The 9,864-nt window shown below is 44.6% G+C and overlaps 1 protein-coding gene across 1 annotated transcript in view; it reads right to left on the bottom strand.

Moving 5' to 3' along the window:
- The window catches only part of LOC140120936 (calpain-13-like), a 110,129-nt gene extending 103,386 nt beyond the window's left edge, over positions 1-6,743 (bottom strand). The window contains exon 1 of the mRNA XM_072139981.1: positions 6,504-6,743. The gene's annotated coding sequence lies outside the window, so the exon portion shown is untranslated. The remainder of the gene's footprint in view (positions 1-6,503) is intronic.
- Between the last annotated feature and the right edge of the window lie 3,121 nt (positions 6,744-9,864).

The following is a 9,864-nucleotide window of genomic DNA, read 5'->3' on the forward strand; positions in this document are numbered from 1 at the left end:
TCTTTTACTCTTGGGCAGTACCAAAATTTTAAGTATAGTTTCATATTTTTGAAGAAAATTTTCTAGTATCTACACAGGAATATTAGCACACAAATTTTTTTGTCTTGTTCAACCATAAAAAATATTTACTATATCCGGAGTCCGAGGTGTCACATTCCCTCCGTCTCTACACAGAAATACCAAAAATTAGCAGTTTTCCAGGATTCATTCTCTAAATTCTTCTGTTTACAATGAAATTAATTCATCCGTTACTTATTTTCAATTGTTACAATGTTCCCTGTAATATTCTGAGCTCAGGGTGAAGTTTCCTACATGTTGTATATAAATCATTCTCATTCTCATTTTCTCTGTTTCGCTAATTTGAGTTGAGCCTTTACATTCCTGAATATTGAGCCTGAGGATAGAAAGCTGCTGCGTTGTGTGTGACGGCCTCCATGTGTATGATGTATGTAACTAGAAAGCAGCAAATACCGGCTGTGCTACATATACATATATACCGGCTGTGCTCCATATACATATATACAGGCTGTGCTACATATACATATATACAGGCTGTGCTACATATACATATATACAGACTGTGCTCCATATACATATATACAGGCTATGCTACCTATACATATATACAGGCTATGCTACCTATACATATATACCGGCTATGCTACCTATACATATATACCGGCTGTGCTACATATACATATATACAGGCTATGCTACCTATACATATATACCGGCTGTGCTACATATACATATATACAGGATGTGCTCCATATACATATATACAGGTTGTGCTCCATATACATATATACAGGCTATGCTACCTATACATATATACCGGCTGTGCTACATATACATATATACAGGCTGTGCTCCATATACATATATACAGGCTGTGCTACCTATACATATATACCGGCTGTGCTACATATACATATATACCGGCTGTGCTACATATACATATATACAGGCTATGCTACCTATACATATATACCGGCTGTGCTACCTATACATATATACCGGCTATGCTACCTATACATATATACCGGCTGTGCTACATATACATATATACAGGCTGTGCTACCTATACATATATACCGGCTGTGCTGCATATACATATATACAGGCTATGCTACCTATACATATATACCGGCTGTGCTACATATACATATATACAGGCTGTGCTACCTATACATATATACCGGCTGTGCTGCATATACATATATACAGGCTATGCTACCTATACATATATACCGGCTGTGCTACATATACATATATACAGGCTATGCTACCTATACATATATACAGGCTGTGCTACCTATACATATATACCGGCTGTGCTACATATACATATATACAGGATGTGCTCCATATACATATATACAGGCTGTGCTACATATACATATATACAGGCTATGCTACCTATACATATATACCGGCTGTGCTACATATACATATATACAGGCTATGCTACCTATACATATATACCGGCTGTGCTACATATACATATATACAGGCTGTGCTACCTATACATATATACCGGCTGTGCTACATATACATATATACAGGATGTGCTCCATATACATATATACAGGTTGTGCTCCATATACATATATACAGGCTATGCTACCTATACATATATACCGGCTGTGCTACATATACATATATACAGGCTATGCTACCTATACATATATACCGGCTGTGCTACATATACATATATACAGGCTGTGCTACCTATACATATATACCGGCTGTGCTACATATACATATATACAGGCTATGCTACCTATACATATATACCGGCTGTGCTACATATACATATATACAGGCTGTGCTACCTATACATATATACAGGCTGTGCTACATATACATATATACAGGCTATGCTACCTATACATATATACCGGCTGTGCTACTTATACATATATACCGGCTGTGCTCCATATACATATATACAGGCCGTGCTACATATACATATATACAGGCTGTGCTACATATACATATATACAGACTGTGCTCCATATACATATATACAGGCTGTGCTACATATACATATATACAGGCTATGCTACCTATACATATATACAGGCTGTGCTACTTATACATATATGCCGGCTGTGCTACCTATACATATATACAGACTGTGCTCCATATACATATATACAGGCTGTGCTACATATACATATATACAGGCTGTGCTACCTATACATATATACAGGCTGTGCTACTTATACATATATACAGGCTGTGCTACATATACATATATACAGGCTGTGCTACATATACATATATACAGGATGTGCTCCATATACATATATACCGGCTGTGCTCCATATACATATATACAGGCTGTGCTACATATACATATATACAGGCCGTGCTCCATATACATATATACAGGCTGTGCTACATATACATATATACAGGCCGTGCTCCATATACATATATACCGGCTGTGCTCCATATACATATATACCGGCTGTGCTCCATATACATATATACCGGCTGTGCTCCATATACATATATACAGGCTGTGCTACCTATACATATATACCGGCTGTGCTACATATACATATATACCGGCTGTGCTCCATATACATATATACCGGCTGTGCTCCATATACATATATACAGGCTGTGCTCCATATACATATATACCGGCTGTGCTACATATACATATATACAGGCTGTGCTACATATACATATATACAGGCTGTGCTCCATATACATATATACAGGCTGTGCTCCATATACATATATACCGGCTGTGCTACATATACATATATACAGGCTGTGCTACATATACATATATACAGGCTGTGCTACATATACATATATACAGGCTGTGCTACATATACACTCACAGATGGGGATTTTATCATGTTTCCGAGATTCTTAGGATGTGTTCAGACGAGCTGCTCAGATTTCCCTCTATCCTTTGGAAATCTGCAAATCAGGCAGACTATAAATCTGCGACATCTGCACTGAAAATCCCTTAACCTGATCATCCCCTTTAAGTGTTGATCAGTCACAAATTCTCTTCCTTAGGACCCCCATTTAGCATCCATGCCCCACATGTTTCCTCCCATGCCCTGGTCACTGGTGAGGAGCTTAGTATTTGCCCCTGGCACTGACTTTCATCATCCTTGTGCCAAATGATAAATAATTGCCATAGGTGCCCTATATAGTGCCATCTTCTTGTGCTTTTATCATCCAGTAGTGGCCAAACATTTCTAAATTAGTGTTTGCCCTATGGCACCACCTAATAGAATATCTGATTTGTGCCCAATTGTATGTGCCTTCTCCAGGTAACACCTTTTAGTATGTTTGATGCCACCTATTCCCATATATACACTTTCTGTGCCCTTGCTGCAGTCACCCATGCTAGTGTTGGCCAGAGGGAGCACCTTTCAGCACCCAAGCCCCCAGGTACTACCCACTGCTACTCCCTACTTTCTTAGGTATTCCCTTTAAATATTTTTGCTTTGCATTGTCCACTCCCATGGCATCACCTTCCAGCATCCGTGCTCCAAGTACCCAACTAATTTCCATGCCCATATTAGTGCCCAGTCTGGGCTCCATTTAAAGTACCTACCCCAGATTCCCTCTTCAATGTATAGTACAAGCACCGGCACCAACTAATGCCATGTACAGCATGTAACTATACTACTTAGAATATTTCATTTATTACATTTATTAACTAACTTTTGTATTGGTCAAAACAAAACATAAAAATAATAAGAATAAACATACACACACATCACCCAAAAACTGATCTTATATGTACAGAGCACACAAATATGTTTTTAAAGACGCATAGATATAGGACTAATATGCATAAAATAAAGCAACAAAATAAACATATGACACAATGGGGGTCATTTATTAAGGGCCCGAAACGCGTTTTACCGGCGGGTTATGCAAATTTATATGTTTTGCGCCGATTTTCCCTGAATTGCCCCGGGATTTTGGCGCACGTGATCGGATTGTGGTGATCGGCGCTGGCATGCACGCGACGGAAATCGGGGGGCGTGGCCAAACGAAAACCCGACGGATTCGGAAAAACTGCCGCATTAAAAAAAAAAGTGTTGCGGGACACGCGCTTACCTTCACCAGGAATAGGCTCGTGCATTCCGGCGGGCCTCGGCGGACTTCAGCGCAGCAGCGACACCTGGTGGACGTCGGAGGAACTGCCTTAGTGAATCGCCGGAAGACCCGAATCCACCGCACAGAACGTGCCACTGGATCGCGAATGGACCGGGTAAGTAAATCTGCCCCAATATGATGGTACATACTGATGACTACCAACAAGCATTCTGTATCCATTATGATATGTGTCATATAGCAAACAATGGGGACATTTGTCATACATTTTTGGGTCCTTTTTGCCGTTTTTCAGAGCAGTTAATAGATTTGTCTCCAATTTGCGACTCTTTTGGGTGGAGGCTAAAATTTTTCTCCTAGTGGTTTTGAGTCTCTGGGGCACATTTACTAAGGGTTTGTCGGACGCATGTTTGTCGGGTTTCCCAACTTTTTAACCTTTTTGCCCTGAATTGCCCTGGGTTTTTTGGCGCACGCGATTGGATTTTGTCGCATCAGCGCCAGCCTGGATGTGACACAAATCGGGGGGGTGTAGACGTCGGACAACCCGGCTGATTCGGACAAACCTGCGGAATTTAAAAATGAAATTGTGTCGCAAGATCAGCACTTACATGCACCGGGAAGAAGAAGGTGAACTCTGACGGACCTCAGCGGGGAAGCAACACATGCAGAAAATTGGACGCACGATCTTAGTGAATCGTGCAGCTGTGACTCCTCGTCGGACAACGCACAGCGAGGATCGTGACGGGACGGGTAAGTAAATGTGCCCCAATGTGTCTTATCTCACATAGTGATTGGCTGTTGTACAGATGTTTGTGCAGCATCTATCATTATTTAGCACCTAAAAAGTTGCAAAAGAAGGTAAAAACTCCCCTACTCCGAGCAGCTGCACTGGAAAAAAAAACCTTCCTTTTCATTACTGGAAACAAAGGTTTTCGCTTCCCAAATGAAAAAGTTACTGTATGCACCATGGAAAGCCCTTAAGCGCAGTTTTAAAATGGCCTCAAGTAACGACTTCATCATGTTCTATATCAGTGATGGCGAACCTTTTAGCGGCCGAGTGCCCAAACTGCAACCCAAATCCCCAATATTTATCGCGAGGTGCCAACCAAAAATTAAAGCAGTAACTTATTGCTCCCTGTTCTTCAACAACCTTCAATCATATTGGCCTCCTGAGGACAGCAACACAGTAGAAAGGAGGGGAAATTTGCATAATTTTAGCTTCTTTCCAGTGTCCCTCTGTACACAGAGAATGGTGGGGCCAGCAGGAGGTCCTCCAAAGATAATTCGGCCCCGTCTACTTATTCTCCCTCTTCCTACAGTCCCAAGTAGCGAAGTCAGTATCAAAATATGACTGAAAGCAGCATTTTAAGTGGCTTGCAACTGCAGGAAGATTCTTTGAGCTCTGTCTGGTGTGCTGGGGTGATGGCCCAGGTGCCCACAGAAAGGGCTCTGAGTGCCGCCTCTGGCACCCGTGCCATAGGTTCGCCACTACTGTTCTACAGGATCATCCCTCTGAGTGATTATCGTCTTAATATCGTCTTGAATGAAGCCCTGAACGTTCTGTCGCCTTTTCTCAATCTCGTTTCATTATTGGTCACAAATGAGATTTACTTTGTAGGGGAATAATTTGCGACAAATTAGGCGCAAATGAATCGGACAGGCAACAATTCAAAACGCATTAACTATGGAAAAACACCAACAAGCATAACTTACTAGACAAGAAAAGGAACAAATCAGGAACTAAAATAGACGAAGCTGTGACTATGACTAATGTCCCCCGATATGTCCTAACACCTTTCCCATGTGTTTGTTTGTCAGGACACTGATCCGAGTGCTCAGTTTAGTGCTTGTCCCTTTAATATCCATGTTCTCCATTTCAATATTATAGCTGAAGGTTCCCTGGGCATTGCCCTCCTGCGTCCCTGTGCCAGTGGGCATAGTAATTGTGCCACATTTATTTCCATCCTTTGGTGCTTCCTTTAGATTTCCTTTCAAAATTTTTGACCTAATAGTTTGACCCAATAGTTTGACCCAATAGTTTGCTAGTTTTGACCCAGGTTTGCTTTATAACACCAACTTTCTGCATCCCACATGTCCAATCCAGAGCCTGGTGTTTGGACCTCCTCACCCCATGCAGGTTGGTGTTTGCCCTCAGCATCCGGACAGGTACCAGGTTACAGCTTTATTGTAGTGCCCGGAATCACACAGGTAACAAGTGCTACAATGTTTCTTATCTGACCAGTGACCACAGACTAAAGTATCTACCAGAGACAATGGAAACTCTGCTATTGTCTCACCAGTAAGCCCCATACACTCCTACAGGATGGAAGATTATGCTGGGACTGTTAGTCCCCAACTACAATGTAACAAGGAATCCCTCCGCACTGGTCTCATCCATTTACCTTCAGATACTTCCAGGAACCATCCAGTCCCAATGTGATTGTGTTCTCTCCCCCGGCTCCGCAGTCTTATATTATATCTCTGGATTGTTCCTCCTTCTTCTTCCTCCAGGTAGCAATGTCCGTGCCTTAGTTAAACATTGGACTATTGTATCTATATTTCTGGATGTTTGCCAATCATTAATTGCCTTGTTTCCCGGTTTCCCTTGCACTCAGGTGAGTGTGGCTCATATGTGTACCTGAGCCCTGTGGCTGGGAGCTCTGCCTGTATTTACATGCTATTATTAGGCAAATAAGCCCCCCCCCCTCCCCCGGCCAGGTACAGGGGGACGTCACAAGGCCAGAAGTGACACCTGAACATGAGCCGGATCACACAGGACTCTGGGCTTTATACACCGGTACTGCCCAGTCTTCCTGATGTGTTTTCCCTGGTCTGGTTCTGATTACAGACCATTTAACAGACCTGGGTTAGGGGGTGGTGGATCTAGCGGAGCCACCCAAAATGTTGGAGTCTAAATTTGATAGTTTGGCTTCAGGCAAAGACCTTTCTATAGCTGCTGTATCCTCGGCGTGTGTGATAAATGGTTAATAGCAACATTCCTAGTCGTGTCAGGCAGTTGAAGGGTTAATATCACTATGACTGGGGGCAAGGTAAGGGAAGTAGAGTGAGGTAAGTGAAGGTCTACTTACCTGGGATTGTGGAAGGTCTGAGCTTATAACAATGTAATGTTACCTTCTAAATGGGAAAAGCTGAATAGATACAACACTTGACCTTCGACCTCAGACCCCGAAACTTATTATTAATTAGAAAATGAACTCAGGTCCCAAAATGGATCAGCTCCGAACTAGGTCCCTAAGATGTATAATCAGATCCTTATACCAGAACCTTTAAAAAGAATCAGACCCAAACCCATAAACCAGACCCCAAAACAATTCACACTCCTAGAATTGTTTACACCCCAGACATGACCCAAAATTAATTAGACTATTGGACCATAGTGAAAAAAATAATCAAAAATGTCCCCCACAGTCGGGCAAATATGACTCTTCTCATCCCATCTTCACATGAGATGAGTTAAGTTTAGTGTTTGCAGGAGGAGTGTCACTATCTTCTGTTCTCTAGCACCTAAAAACATGCTGCTGGTGTCATATTAAAGATAAGAATCCCATCTGTCAGATAATATCAAGATTATGGTTCTGACCCAGAAATAAAAAGAAGAAAGATATAAAATACATGTACAATGAGCCACAAATGTATTGAAGAGTTTAATAACAAAAATCCCTGGTGGTCTGGGGGAGTGATGGGGTTCATATAAGCTTCCCTGGTGAGGAGTAGAGGAGACTGGTTATGGGATAAATCACGATGTATATTGGAAGAAGCTTCCAAGTTACTGAGACACAAAGTGAGGGATGAGGGAGACCACTTCATCCTGTGCCACAAGCAATGACTTTTCAGTCCTTTCCTTCTTGTCCGTCCTGTTTTTCCAGGCTGGTGGTTGGATCAATGTGGATCTCTATCTCCTGATAGATCAGTGTCCGGCTCCTTTCATGTTTTACGATTGGGAGGACTTAGTAGTTAGACAAAGTCTGGAGGGAGGAGGACAGAGGAGACTGGAGGGAGGAGGACAGAGGAGTCTGGAGGGAGGAGGAGGACAGAGGAGTCTGGAGGGAGGAGGACAGAGGAGTCTGGAGGAGGAGGAGGACAGAGGAGTCTGGAGGGAGGAGGACAGAGGAGACTGGAGGGAGGAGGACAGAGGAGTCTGGAGGAGGAGGACAGAGGAGTCTGGAGGAGGAGGACAGAGGAGTCTGAAGAAGGAGGAGGAGGACAGAGGAGTCTGGAGGAGGAGGAGGACAGAGGAGTCTGGAGGAGGAGGACAGAGAAGAGAGGAGTCTGGAGGAGGAGGACAGAGGAGTCTGGAGGAGGAGGAGGACAGAGGAGTCTGGAGGAGGAGGACAGAGGAGTCTGGAGGAGGAGGAGGACAGAGGAGTCTGGAGGGAGGAGGACAGAGGAGTCTGGAGGAGGAGGAGGACAGAGGAGTCTGGAGGGAGGAGGAGGACAGAGGAGTCTGGAGGAGGAGGAGGACAGAGGAGTCTGGAGGAGGAGGAGGACAGAGGAGTCTGGAGGGAGGAGGACAGAGGAGACTGGAGGGAGGAGGACAGAGGAGTCTGGAGGGAGGAGGAGGACAGAGGAGTCTGGAGGAGGAGGAGGACAGAGGAGTCTGGAGGAGGAGGAGGACAGAGGAGACTGAAGGAGGAGGACAGAGGAGTCTGGAGGAGGAGGAGGAGGACAGAGGGGTCTGGAGGAGGAGGAGGACAGAGGGGTCTGGAGGAGGAGGACAGAGGAGTCTGGAGGAGGAGGAGGACAGAGGAGTCTGGAGGAGGAGGTGGAGGACAGAGGAGTCTGGAGGAGGAGGACAGAGGAGTCTTGAGGAGGAGGTGGAGGACCGAGGAGTCTGGAGGGAGGAGGAGGAGGACAGAGGAGTCTGGAGGAGGAGGAGGACAGAGGAGTCTGGAGGAGGAGGACAGAGGAGTCTGGAGGAGGAGGAGGACAGAGGAGTCTGGAGGAGGAGGAGGAAAGTCTGGAGGGAAACAGATGTCTATACGGCGTCTATATTGTGCTGTTGTTTGCCGAGTCTGGTGGCTTTCTATATACTATATACTTTTCTATATGCCGGTGCCCCCCAGGTCAGTGTCCTCCTTACTATGGGGTCTGGTCCTGGATGTGTTGCCCTCATGTATTATACACAGTTGGTGCCTCGCTACCTGTTTACATGGCCCCGGGGGACACAACACATCACACAGGAGTTATATGGACCTCGGCCACAAAGAGCTGGAAGAACCAGACTGACCCGTTTCTGCCTCCTTTGTATCCAGGATCATTTTTCAGTACAATAAGCCTCTGCCATGTATAATTCATCTGAGGTCCTGGAGGTGGGACCGGTACAGGGCAGTGATACATGGAGACTGGTGGTACTGGTCCGATGTGGTGTGTGGTCGTGATGGACAACCCTGGGGTGGAAACGCTGGGGGCGTCCTATGGATGGGCAGTGGTGGCTCCTGTGTTACTGCTCCATCTCTTCCATACTAGGAGGAGATGATGGATCTCCAGTTACTCTACACTTTCTACGACCTTCCGGGCCTATTTTTATACCTGAGCCTTGGGGTGATGGGGTTCATCATCCATCACCCGTCACCCGTCACGCCGGGGGCCATAGGCACCTGTCACCGGAGCGCGTCTTGTGCTGTTGTCTGGGAGGATTAAAGGATTTGTTCTCGATGTTTTTCTGGATACAAACAATAGAAATGACTTATTACCGCCCCATTGTTCTCCGAGTGTTACATCATCCGACGCATCAACTAATCC

The sequence above is a fragment of the Engystomops pustulosus genome, chromosome 3, assembly GCF_040894005.1.
Source record: "Engystomops pustulosus chromosome 3, aEngPut4.maternal, whole genome shotgun sequence".
Lineage (NCBI taxonomy): Eukaryota > Metazoa > Chordata > Amphibia > Anura > Leptodactylidae > Engystomops > Engystomops pustulosus.